The sequence below is a fragment of the Mya arenaria genome, chromosome 9, assembly GCF_026914265.1.
Source record: "Mya arenaria isolate MELC-2E11 chromosome 9, ASM2691426v1".
Classification (NCBI taxonomy): Eukaryota; Metazoa; Mollusca; class Bivalvia; order Myida; family Myidae; genus Mya; species Mya arenaria.
In genome coordinates this window covers 68,526,442-68,540,832 of record NC_069130.1, presented here as the reverse complement: position 1 = coordinate 68,540,832, position 14,391 = coordinate 68,526,442, and the positions used below count along the sequence as shown (strand labels likewise).

At 34.0% G+C, this 14,391-nt stretch overlaps 1 pseudogene; it reads right to left on the bottom strand.

Annotated features, from left to right (window-relative positions):
* Positions 1-2,803: 2,803 nt before the first annotated feature.
* The window catches only part of LOC128203496 (G-protein coupled receptor dmsr-1-like), a 31,025-nt pseudogene continuing 19,437 nt past the window's right edge, over positions 2,804-14,391 (bottom strand).

Below are 14,391 nucleotides of genomic sequence, written 5' to 3'. Positions count from 1 at the left end.
ATTTAGTTGCCTTATTCATTGGTAGACTGGAATATTTGCTTGCGATTGCATCGCACCTTGGGGCGATTTGATGACTTTATACGATTGTTTCGTATATTGTAGCAGTGTCATGACTATGTCTTATATGTGTCGCATATTGGAGGGGTTAGATGTCAGTTTACGATTGTATCGTACATTGTAGCAGTTTGAGGACTGTGGATGATTGCATCGTACCTTGGCGAAGTTAAGTGTGCGTTTATGAATGTTCTTTTAGCAGTTTGATGACTGCGTTCATTTATGTCGTTCATTGGACGAGTTGGATATCTGTGCACGATTGTATTGAGACAGGTAGATGCCTGTGTATGATTGTATCCTTCATTTTAACAGTTGGACGACTGTGTACGATTGAATCGTAACTTAGAGCGATTGGAGGCCTGTTAAGTTGTGATAACCGGGACTGACTACGATGTCTCTCTGCTATCGTTTTCTATCGTGTTTTTTTTGTTCCTTGGGTGGGGGGGGGGGTTGATGCCTGTGTACGAGTATCTTGGAGATGTTTGGAGATCGAAGTTAATTACTTGAAGTAAATGTTCTTAGTTAATACGAGTTGCATTTCAGATTTTATTCTATTTTGTCCAAAGTGAGTGCTTAGTTCAATGTGATGCTTAGTTCTCTTGATGCCGTTTGACGTTGTGTCGCTATTCGACTGTTGTTTTGTGACGCTGTGTGTCTCTCGTTGTTCGGCTGTGTCTTATAAAAATGTATGTCTCTTGCTGGTTGACTCATGTCTTGTGACATTGTATTTGTCTCGCTTTAAGCCTGTTGTATTGTGTCGTTGCTTGACTTTTTTGTTGTTCGGCTGTTGTCTGTTCATATTTTGATGTATTCGATGTTTCGACTGTTGTGCGACATTATGTTTCTCTTGTTTTTCAGCTGTTTTCTAATGACGTTGTTTGTCTCTTTTTGTTCAGCTCTTGTCTTGTGACGATGTTTTGTCTCCAGCTGTTCAGCTGTTGTCTTTAGACGTTGTGTGTCTTTTTATGTTTGGCTCTTGTCTTGTAACGCTGAATCTCTCCTCCTGTTATGCTGTTGTTTTGTGACATTGTATGTCTGTCGTTTTACGGTTGTTATCTTATGACCTTGTTGGTCTCTCGTTGTTTGCATCTAGTTTGTCTCATGCTGCTCGTTTTTGTTTTTCTTGTGACGTTTCGTGTCGTTGTTTGTACGTAATTTTGTGCAATAGTTTGTCTCGCGTGTCTCTAGCTGTTTGATAATGTTTATTGCTTTATTTTATATAATAATATACTATATTATGTTCTTATTCTGAAAGATGAACATATTTTTAAAACCGCAAATATATGATGCTGCAGTTAATTGTGAATTTGTAAGATTTCTAATAAGTTTGTTGCGAGTAAAATGCGAATAAGTAAAAACTGTTTATTAAGAAACGATATCATGAGTAACTTAAAAATATAAGGTTTTGTAATATAATTTGTTCATGGCGAAAGTATGAATACTTGGAGGCTTTTTTTTAAAGCTTATTAAAACTTTTTCGAAGCCTAAACTTCCTTATTTATGTACATGTGAAATGAAAATCCAGATAGGAACTGTTATTGCTAAAATAAAGTAACTTACAACATTTGTATACAAATTTTAGAAATTCAGGAAAGATACAGTCTAATGTTACTTTTAAACAAGAAATTGTGATTTAATAAATGTATGATAGTATAAAAAGGCAAATAAGTTAATTATATTACTTACTAAAGGTTCGGCCCCAATGTTCAACATTAAAGGGTGAAATAGAAGTACAGGCTGAGAAATAAGTGAACGAGACGATAGTTGATCATAGTTAATTGTTTAGGACCCACCAGTCATTTAAAGTGTGTGCGTTTGCAGCTATAAACACACGGTTACAATATTGTTATCTGTATTAAACATTTTCGAAAATGAATTATTTAGTAAGTAGGTAAAAGTTTATCACTCAAAATTAATGTTTGTTATACATTTTATGTATCAATTTAAATACGAATATGACTTTAAAATAACAATATTAGAAGCTCGCAAAATTTAAAAATAGTCTGATAGTGACGTTATGATTAACGTGCCTTATTTATCTTACACGGGCTGTAAGACGGGGTTTACAAGTCACATGATCAGAAGTACGCAGCGGCAAACAAGAAGATGTTTAAAGGAGAGTACATTTGAGAAATATATGTACATGTATTTTATTTCTATATCTTAATGGAATTACATAATTTTTCAACAAATAGATATAACATATAACGTATGTTTGAGATGATTGTCCATTCATCTCCACTCTATTTCTACAGCGAATTGGAGTTCCACATGTATATTGTATATAAACCATTGCTATGTACAAACATCAACTAGGAGTTGATGGTTAAGTCAGATAGAAACCATATTACTTGAAAACTTTACTGGACGGTACCCAACATTTAACGTTTCCTTCTGACTACATTACGTCATGTATAACAACTTGTAACTGAAAAAATGACGTTCAGTTCATGTATGAATACTTGTTCCTGCTATAAATCAGCGAATAATATATTCTACTCATGATCACTCAACTTTTATTAAAAACAAAATAAACATCTGTCATAACACAAATATTGATGACGGACATACTTACAGATATAATAGAATTGCGCAGCCGCACAACAAACAATAATAAATAAATACATGGATAATGTTTATTTTGGCAGCAACATCGCAATGTTGCTTTCTGAATCAATATGATGGAGTCTTTTTTCGGGCAATGGAATGCTATCTGGCACAGTGGTATGCTGTCGTTTAAATCGGCCACAATACAGTTTCACGAACGTCTGACGGAATTTTGCGCTCATTGAGCAGTACAAAACAAAATTAATAGAGTTGTTTACTAACGCTACTATATCCATGACGTCACCAAGTGATTGATACACGCGATCAAAGAAGTTATGTATCGTCGCGCTACAAACTATAAGTATTCCTTGCGGCAGTTCCGTTACAATAAATAGCGTTATGACCGCAATCAACATTTTTGTCGTTCGAGAATGTTCACTCAAGCGTATACTACTGTTTCCAGAAATTTGGAGCACTTTTCGTCTATGTCGGACTTTAACATGAATGTTATATATGAGCAGACCACTGAATATTGACATCAACAGGCATGGAACTAATTTTGCAACCATTGCGTACAACCACACGTTTATCAACACAGTAGTTTCTGTTCCCGGTCGCCCAAGTCCCAAGTCTGCTAAATAGTAAACCGTTTGGTTTTTATAACTACGTTTATGAAGTTCGTTGCTCAAGTAGTTCGGAATAAGCACAACCGTTGATGAAATGTACACCAGAGCTGTCATGATACGTGTCTGTCGTATACGACGAACTCTAAAAATGTTTGTTTTTGTGGGACTAGTTATGTGCAAGTAGCGGACAATAGCGAGAGTGACGCACATCCAGATCGATATAGTATGAGTCGTTGAAGTAAGATTCACATGAGCAACGAGGAAAGTCATCCATGCGCGACTGTTACGCTCTGGAAGGCGACCCCCTGTGCTTGGATAGCTGATGTAGAAATGTGTGGCAAATGGAATGTATGAAACCATGGTCATAACGTCAGACACAGCAAGCCATGTGAGCAGCTCATTCACGGGTGTCCTCATAGGCCTTTGGGTCAGAACTAGAATAGAAATTGGCAGTCTCAATAAACAAAGCACAGAAGTACTTTAAGGCATATATGGCTTTATAATGGTAGTTCAATTACTTACTAAAACACTTTGGTATAAAGCAATGACTGCTTTAAAGAAGTAAGGTATTCGAAATCATTTTGTTTATTTCATGTTTGTGTTATGAAATCGGATAAAATAAGTCTGGTCTTCAATAATTCACTTTCAACATGTAATCAACAAGACAGGGTCTATTCACGGTAATTTCCTTTCCATGTCTCAAATAAGAAAATGCAAATGTCAGCTTGTCAGTGTTGGATAATATTACGTTTCTCATTCCTCATTTTAAGTTGAACCAAACACAAAAAAGTCCTACCCATTTATTTTAAATTACGTTCCCAAGATTGCCATAATCTTTCTCCTAAATTCCTTATTGGAATAAACAAAAGATCGTAACCAATACAAACCTAATATTTTCATGATTATTATCGTTATTATGAGTGATAACGAAAATGAAAGAGAAATTATGTGTTTAACATTCAATAATGTCAGTGGTGCCAATATTGAATAAAGTAAGATCACCAACAAAATCACCTTTATGAACATAGTCAAATACAATGATTTGTCGAAAATAATAGCATCATTTCTTTTGGAACAAGCTATGTCTTACAAATTTTCGCAATTTTTTAATACTTTCTCTTAACTAGCACATCTTTTAACGCCGTTATGAAATAATTTTGAAGTCAGGTCATCGGTACAAAAAAATTATTAGTGCCCAAAATATACTTGTAGAGTTTATTCCAACTAAACTCACAAAATCAAAACTACCAGGTAAAGCCCCGTTTAATTGAAAAGTAAGCTTTCTTTAGTATAACTCATATTACAGTTACAAAGAGAAAATCTCATTTTCGACATAATATGAATCTAGGAAAAGTGTTGAAGAAAATATTATAATATTTATGATTCAGCGGTATCTTCTGTAACATTATTTTGTAACTTTCATGGTTGACTGCTTACAAGGAACATCATTTCGCTAAAAACTAATATGTTAGTTTTACTCCATTATAACTCAAGTTGGCTGAGTGTGACATATATGTTCCAACCTAAATGGTTCAATTAATAGTTTGCAGCTGTAAATAGGATATGCATGTTCAATTAAAGGCATTGAGCTTTACAAGGTCACATTCCAGAGTTTATTTGTATTTAGTTGTTCTTACCGCAGAGTTATTCCTATAATAAAAGGTTACTCTGCCAACTCAAAGACGTTTAAAAAAAATATATTGTATTTCTTATCCTATATTTCAATCAGTTCTAAAATCTCAAGCGAATGAGCGACAGCTTATCAAACAGTCTTGGACGAAATTATAATTGAATTTGCAGGAAAGTAATACTGAAGAAATTTGAGTGACGCAATTCAATAGAGCTTCAAACATTCGAAAAGAAATCATCCATTTCTCAGACATTGGTTTGTAAATAATGCCACTGTGATGTTATTAAATACATGGCCTAATGGAACTAAAGCTGTATTGGAGTCTGTAAACGTAATCACTTTTCGCAGAAGACATTTTACAGAACAAATACTCACTATATAACTTAGACACCACACTAACTCTTCACCAATTCAACACAGTGTCGTGTTAAGGCGAAACTGTTCTACAAATTCATTCTATTGATTATATACTTAGTTAAGCTTTAAAGCGTGAAAGTCATTTGGGTAAATACAATTTTTCGTCGGCTCATTCGATGAACTTCAATGCGTCTTATAGAGTCTAGTAATATGACTGAACAATGATGGGTTACAAGTAGTGCTATGACCTGTTGTTCCATGTTTTTGGTTTGTGATTTGTTTGTGTTCTATGTCTTTGGCGTTTACCCCGAACCATTAAACGGGGTTTATGTTTAAACTTTTGGCTATTAAGCTTGTTTCTGTTGTTTTTTCACATAAAAATATAAACTCACCCGAGACGTTGAACAGATTTGTGACTATTCCAAAGAGACACACACAGATGCTGGCGTAACCATGGATACCAGCGTACGCCTGATAGAACTGACCCAAACGTCCCAGCTCTGTTCTGTTGTCGACGTAACCCACGTCATACGAGACGTTCATGGCAGCGTCAATTTCATAGTACTGAAAGAGATAAAAGGTAAATGAAAAGATAATGTGCCAATTTAATGACATTTAGTGTTAATAAATGTCAGGTTGTTTTGATCACGGCAACTCCATTTTACTACAAATGAACGGAGTATATAAAGGTTTTCTAAATGCTTACGTTTTGACAGTCCCTTTGGTTGACTATTACAACTGATTTCTTTGACATGATTAATACATTTGACCACAGTTACTAAATCGCTAGGACAATGTCAACATTGCATGTTAGTTAAAAGATTGAGACATGCCTAGTTGCCTCCAATGTAACTGAAAACATGTTACGAGAAACATAGGGAGATGTCAGGGTTGAACAAACACAACACAGACACATTGTCACATGACAAGAAATACATAACATAATTGATGTCAAACAAACGATCATTAATAGTTGAGTAACCGCCTTGACACTTGCAGAAAAAAAGGAGGTAAAAACTAACGCAGGGCTTAAAGATTAAGTAAATAACATGCATCAAACAGTCATTCCACTGTCAATGTGTATTTAATAAGATTCAGCATATGTATTTTTATGATACTAAATTAAGTTTAACTTTTGCTATATTTTCATTGTTTTTTGAAAATGTTTTCGCACGCAAATTCGTTATCGACATCACTATCAATACTCAAACGTCTAATAAGTCTTATAAAAATAGCCTAAACACTGAACAATGCTTTACATCTTGAAATAGGAGTCGTTGAAATCTTCACAGCATTCATTGATAGGCGTAATTAACATAAGACATTACCATCCTGCAAATATGAATTTCAAATTAAGGCCTAATTAAACTAGTTTCCATGAACTGCTTTTGAGAAGCTAAACAGTTGACTCTGCAATCATGGTGAGAAATAAATTGTGTGCACTGTTTACATCCACTAATATGTAAACATTTAGGAGTAAAATACATCTGCTTGGTAATTTCATGGCATATTTCTAAATATAATCTTATACAAGAGTTGTACGAGTTTATAACAGTCCCGCTCTTATTACATCAAGACAAGCGAGATATTATGTTACAGTCATCAATCATGCGACGATTGTTTTCTTGCTAGCTATGACAAATCGCTTTTAAAACAACATTGACATTTACAATACACAACAGTGCACTTGGAAAATTACATGAATATCATTTCACTACATCTTTGCAATTTCGAGTTAGAAATAGGCGCGTCGATCGACAATATTTAATGAAATTATAAATATTTGATGAGGAAAGTACAACACATTCTGGAAATACATTAAAGGCAAATGAGTGAAACGTTTTGGCACATTATTGGTACTTCTAGCACGTTTCTCTCACAAAACCCATGGCGAGCTTTACAAAACATTGGATTTAATTTGATAAATTTTGCCAGACAGATCCTTCGAAGGAACAACGGGATTCGCATTATAAAAAGATAAGACCCGATTTGATGAAGAATGAACATTGAAAGTAGCAATAACTGAGACATCTCAATTCTCCTTAATATCTTTTCGTATTATATTTTCGAAAATCACGAAGACTTAATTTAAAGGTTAATTTATCAGAATATAGATTTATGTTGTTGAAATAGAGGGCGACTTTTTCTGCTACACATCACTGTATACCAACTTTACTTCAGTCCTCAACACCAATCTTTCACAGAAATTATTATTGTATAATGTTAATTGCACCAGATAAATTATTAAATGTCTATATCGTGTACATCTGTATATCTATTTTCTACAATATTGCCTGACTATTGACATCTTCAAGTATGTATATATATATATGCTTTTTTTATTTGTACCAAATTGTGTGGCTGCCTGTCTTTTTTAAAAAATAAACCCATCAACAGTAAGCAGACTGAAGAAAAATATAACCATATCAGATTTCTTATATAATTTATATTTTAATCAATATAAATATAATATCCAGTTAAGAATGTTTTTGTCTTTTAAAAACAAATACATCTTAGTAGCAATCTTTTGACATGGTTACTTATTTATATCTTGCTAGAACTTAATTTTAGTTTATACCAGTTGTTAAAATATGGTGTGTGTTTTTCGTCCATACATTCTGAACATTTACATGTTGTGACACTACTTACACTTTCATCATAGCATCTCATAATAGTACTTAATTTCCATAATGGATGTGACATTTGTATGAATTATGTCATGTTGCGTCATAACTAATAGGAAAGGCTATAAATACCGCCTATCAATACATGAATACATGTGAGATCCCGTTATGGTAATATATTATATCATTTAAGGGTGCGTTCAATTAATAAATGAATTGCGGGATTGATGTTAATATCGGGGTATGAACGCAATTGGGCTGGTCAAAGTGTGTGGAGTCCGAAGGACTCCACGCGTACGTTGACCAGCCTAATTGCGATCATATCTCCGATAATGAAATCAATCCCGCAATTCATTACTTATATTTAAATCAATGGTGCATTATTTCATTCAAGAGTTGCTAAAACTACTTCATTTCATTTAAGAAAATCTTTCAGTAATCCTTCCTTACCCATTCTGTAATTGGAACGACCCGACTCTAACCGGAAACTTTTTATCAAATGACGTCACGAAAACGCGGAAAAAGATCAATCACTTGAAATCACTTTCAAACGTGGATGCAGTAAATGGACTAAAGTGCTCCAAGAAGATGTTTATATAAGGTTCATAGTTTATTGGCGGAAGCAATATATAAACATATGGCCATTGCAAACATAGTAATGGCGTCATTGCAAAATATTTACACCTCAACTTCCATTCCTTAAATGAACTGCCTTTCGGCAATTGCGTTCATCAATCGATGAACGCAACATCTTCGGATATGTTTGTAATTCATTGCATAACAATATACATGAAAGCTATTGATCTTGTTATTGGTTGTATTGTGTCTGCAGGTCCCATAAAATATAGATCAACATTTTTAAAAGTGTTAGTTTATTATATTTTAAATATAATGGTACCAGAAGTGTTTCAATTTTACGTTTTAACGTGATTTCAAGTGGTTGATCTTTTCCCGCGTTATTGTGACGTCATTTGAAAAAAATGTTTCCGGTTATAGTCGGGTCGTTCTATTTACAGAATGGGTAAGAACGGATTACTTAAAGGTTTTCTTAAATGAAATAAAGAATTTTTTAACAATTCTTGAATGAAATAATGAACTATTGGTGTAAATATAAGGACTCCACACACATTGAACAACCCAATTGCGTTCATACCCCGATAATGACATCAACCCCGCAATTCATTCCTTACATAACAAAAAATAATAATGTCATAATTCCCTGATTTCGCATTCAAACGTTGTTTAGTTTAGGTGAAGCTTGAAATATGTATATATCGTATTCCTTGAATAAGCAATTAAATGCAATACACTATATTATTGACGTGCGAGCGTCAACAAATGTGGATATCACACTCCAACATAAAGTGCTTTGTTTTTTGCTTTTTAGTTTCTTCAGGCTAAGTTGACGCGGATGTCAGTTAACATATGCCTCAACCGCATTCCTCACCGAAAAAAATGAATTTAGTATGAAGGAACACATGATAGTGAAATATGGAATAATAACAATACATTACAATGCTATTAATATCAGACAATGTACATTAGCACTAAGTTTATGATTATCCAATTAACATCCGTAATAGTTATACTATGCATACTAATTATACTATTTGGTATAAGAAAACACTAAGCATACCTGCATTGCTGTTCAAAAACTAATCCATATACAAATGTATGTTATAAGTTTGTTAATGTAATTAAAATGTAACCATCGCTGTCACTTGAGCTCATGACTTTAAAGTTCAAATGACAGTAGCTGTACTAAATATCATTATTCGAATGTAAATGAGTTTATTTCATGTTTAATGTATGTATACGTATGCATGTAATTTTAAATATTTAATGGCCTAAGACCTCATATGACCTGTGCATTCGATTGAGGCTGTAGAGTTTAAAAAAATGTAGTTCTAGGAGTAATTGTTTTCATTATAAGTTTATAAAGTACGTTAAATGCGATTTAAATATAACATTACATTCAGCGTCCATACACTTAAATAAAAATTAACATATCACAACACCAAGAACACCTTTGCAAGTGATTTACAAATTACTTCACATACTTATCATTATTTCCTTTGTGTTTAACGTCACAATGATGGCGGTATTTTGGTCAAAAACATACATTCTGTATAATCATACTTATCATGACATCTCACAATGTGTCTGCTTCTGATTAGAATTCGACAAATTGCCCTTGATAATTTCAGTGCCATGTGTAGGTTAATGAATTGTTACACAATGTTAACTTAACACTAACGACAAACACCAGGGCGAGTTATGACGAACGTACGTTTCCCCTTTTGTGAATAAATGTGGTTAAATACAAAAAGCAACTTTGTGTTAATGATTCATACGGGCTTGAAGACAAACGCAAAGCGTTTGTCTGTACAAGCCCTCTTACGGTAAGTACGTGTATGCAAGGGACTACTTCTTTTTTGCCGGAGTGATAGGCATTAAACAAATTTGGGCACCAGTGAACCGTGAAAATGAGAACCAGAAAAGCTCGTCATACATTGTTCATATAAAGCGCGTGCATGCCGGCAAGCAAATTGTACATGTTTAGGGCGGGGTTTGACCTCCGTTAACCAATGAAAATCAATACGGAAATACCCGAGGTACATGTACAATCCACCTTTGGCACTTCCATAAAAGGAGTGGATAACAAATATAATGAGTACACGTCTAAAGAGTACTTCTTTTGACCAGAAATTATATTTCATAACTCTGCAATAATAATACAAAACGAACAGGGTTTGTCATAACAATTGTTTTTTTTACCCCACATCTTAAAAAATACCGTCTAAACCGGATATCTAAATAATTAAGATAAATGTATTTATGCGCATTTTACGACAGTTGATGTAAACAATGATTTGAATATATCATGATGCAATAACACGGATTTAACGTTGTTTTCACGGTGAGTTGAACTAAGAATTATAATTGTTTATGTAAATTCAATCGTTCATACGTTGCTGTTTGGACACCATAATGACATAACGTTGGTTTTTACGTAATGAGCAAGCTAAGTTGATGCAATCGATATCAACATCATCAATCGATATGACCTTCAAGTCATAATTTATGACTCATCACTATCGATGCCAAACTAACTGTTAACTGTGAGTCTGAGATTTGTACTTTGTTTATTGTATTGTAAAATTAAAGTATTGAATAAAAAATGTTAAAACTTAAGTAGTGTAAATTAAATCTAAAAAAACATTCGTTTTTTATTGAAAATCATTGTGCATGATTATGGTAAACCTGAGAAGAAAAGTGAGCGTGGTGTGGGGCTCAGATTCACGACCACAGGAACACTAGCACGGCGCTCTTGCTAACTGAGTTAAGCGGGCAGCTGGTTCCAACTCACACAGACTAGACTCGTCCGTCCATTAAAGGGGCTGTCTCACAGATGATAAAATAGCGAGAAAAAAATAAAATTGTCGAAAAATATCATAATTTTGGTATCGATCTGTGACACAGTCCCTTTAACCATTAAGCCGACATGTAGGCACTCCTGCTCTTTTACTGCTGCCACGATTGTGGGTAACCTGAGTGTAATTATGCCCAGTTTAAAAAAAAAAATGTTTTTTGAATTAATATTTTTGTCATGGCGGAGTGGGCCAGATAACTCGCGAATACTTTAAGCGATAAAGATGTATGAATGAATTTACAGAAAAACCACTTCAGCACAAACAATGAAATCAAATGTTTAGTAATTCATAATTTGATTTACAGGCGACAACCATCAAATTTGGCATGTTTGACCTGGTTTCAACAAGCATTATAATGTGAGTATTATAGATTATGAACCCTGGGGAGGTTTAAGCATTAAAAGGCAGTGTTTCTTTTTCGCAGAATTATATGACAACACTAGAGCTTACAGCGTCTTACCGGTGATTTTTTTAACAAGGTTTTCAGAAGGATACCTTTAGGCGAGATGAAATGTATTGACATGTCTCACTTAAACTGGCTCATATTTATGCACAGAATTTCTTTAAGTAAAAAAATAACCTCTTTTCAAAATTATTCAGCTGAAGGCATGTATAAGTATGCAAGACAGTTTAAGACAAACTCTTTCCTACAAAGTAAAAAATGATATTTAAGTAATTAATTATTTAAATGGGGTGGGTTCGGGATGGGTTTCCCCTCCCGACCCGACAAGCAATGTTAATAATACCTTTTTTCTTCTGCATATAATCAGAAAATGCAGGGTCATCAGTTCAGCACAAAAACAGTGGCGGTTTTTGCAATATTTTTCAGAAGTTTTTAACCATTGCTTGTAGATCAGTGATTTTTCTTCATGCAGTGTGCAATATACTCTTCCTAACAGCTGTTTAGACTTGAGATAGAATATCGTCGAGAAATATTTTCTCCTCAATTTGTTCTTAAAACAGTCTATTGTATATGAATTACTTAAAAAGGGATATTGTTTATGTAAAACTAACAAGACATTTACAATGCTAGCTCTAATATAGTAAAGCATAGGCATAGCAAAATTCAAAACATTTTTATTAATATTATATATTATGCTTTGTGGTGATTTATAGACATTTACAAACAATAAAACAATCTTTCACTGTTTCAAACATATTGAGATATTTTTTACTGTTTGAAATTTCAGCCAGCTCTCAAATAAATATTGGATCCCATCAATTTAAACTGGTAGGCCAGAGATGTGTTAATTGAGTATGTTGTATATACTATAAAGGTGTCAATGATTGTATGTTTGGGTAGGTGTTGTGTTATTTTCCTTTCTTATTTTAAACAGACCCGGGAGGAAATGATGATGAACCAGATAGACAGCCCGCCTGCTACCCCGCCGAGCTGTACTTGGTGTATGCCAACATGCCAACATGCTAAATTTTGTTAGCACTTCAAGATCATATAATGGAAAATTGTACCCAAAATGAAGTATAAAGTGAGTAAGTTTGGTCATATAAGCCCATTGATACTGTTTGTTCCATTCCTAAATGAATTTCTTTCATGTTGTTTTTCAATCATTTCTGGTGCGGCTTTGATAATAATATTATTTTCTAATGAAACTGCTGACTTGTATTAGTCTTTGGTCTGTATTGTGCATCTATTCGCACATTTTGTTTGCTCTTTTAAGCAAACATTACATTAATTGCAAATTCTTTAAGCAATTTATCAAAACTTACTACACATTTGATGCAGAATGATGTTTTATTTTTGCACCATCCAATTATAACCACGCCCCCCCCCCCCACCCAGGTCCGGGGAATGGCCAGGACTTTGACTTTCAGTCCAGCAAACCCTGCGGGGACGAACTGATGGTTAAACCCCGGCCAAATGCCCCCACACCTCCGCTAAAATTGGCGGTATGGCAAAACCACCACTTTTCCCCGGTAAACCACCGGACCTGGGGGGAGCGTGTGTTCAATTGACTGAAGCATTAGTGTGCATATGATTTTCAGCTTATGGACAAGAAAACATCTACTTCAACAATCACAGCAACACAATGAGATCCCTATTTTAAAGAAATAATGCCACCTTTCATTAATTCATTAATCAATTCTATCAACCATTCATATATATTCATTTATTCATTCAGTTATTCAGTTTATACATTGAAAAACTTGACATTTCTCAAGGCAAAAGAAATAAAAAAAGTGAGCCGCTTTCATAAAGATAAGAGCCTTTTCCCTTCATGCATTAAAAAAAACAACCTTAATTCATTATAAATGTCTTAAAAAACCTAATTTATTGCTTATTGCAATAGTCAGCCTGGTTGCTGTAGCCACAGAGGAATTTTCAAGGACAAATACCAGTGCTGGTCAAAAAGTGGTGTCGTGTGGTTTTCCATACCGGCTCTCGGCAAGGATTTCCGAGAAAGGAATACCGTCTCCAAGTAAGAAGAAATTCTAAGCATGTCTGGTTTTAATGCTTTCAAAATGCATCTGGATACTCAATAAGATGAGATTAAACTTTGAAATGTTAAAAACTGATTGCAAAATGTCCAAAAGACTATATATTTCATAAAATTTGTCCTGAAAATCCTTGAATTCATGAAGATGTTAGTACCTGTTTGTGTGAAATGATTCCAAAGAGTGAGATTTATAGCAAATAAACAACTTATAGACAGTGGTGAAGTGCTGTACTCTGAATTTAATGCCAAATCTAGCCTTCAAAACAGATACTTAAAGTAAAAAGTTTTTAAAAATGGGCATAATAATGCTTTCTCTGCATTTTCTACATCATGTAGCCACCTCAATAATGAAACCACTAGCAGTTGTCATGAATCATTCAGTTTTGGTGGGTTTTTTTCCATTTCCATTTGCGCCATTTGTCCCAGAAGCAAACAATTTGGCATATAGTGGTGTTTAGACTGTCTATAAACACATGATCACTAAATTTCTTTTGTTAAACTGAACAGTTCTGTTACTTTTGTATATAAGTGGACCAGAAAAGCAAAATTTTGACAAGTTGAAGCATTTCAGTTTGGCTCTATGTCATTTTTTATATAAAACACTAAGCTGATGAAGTTGAAAAACCTTATTTTGCTTAGAAAAAAATCTTAAAAGAGTAGGCA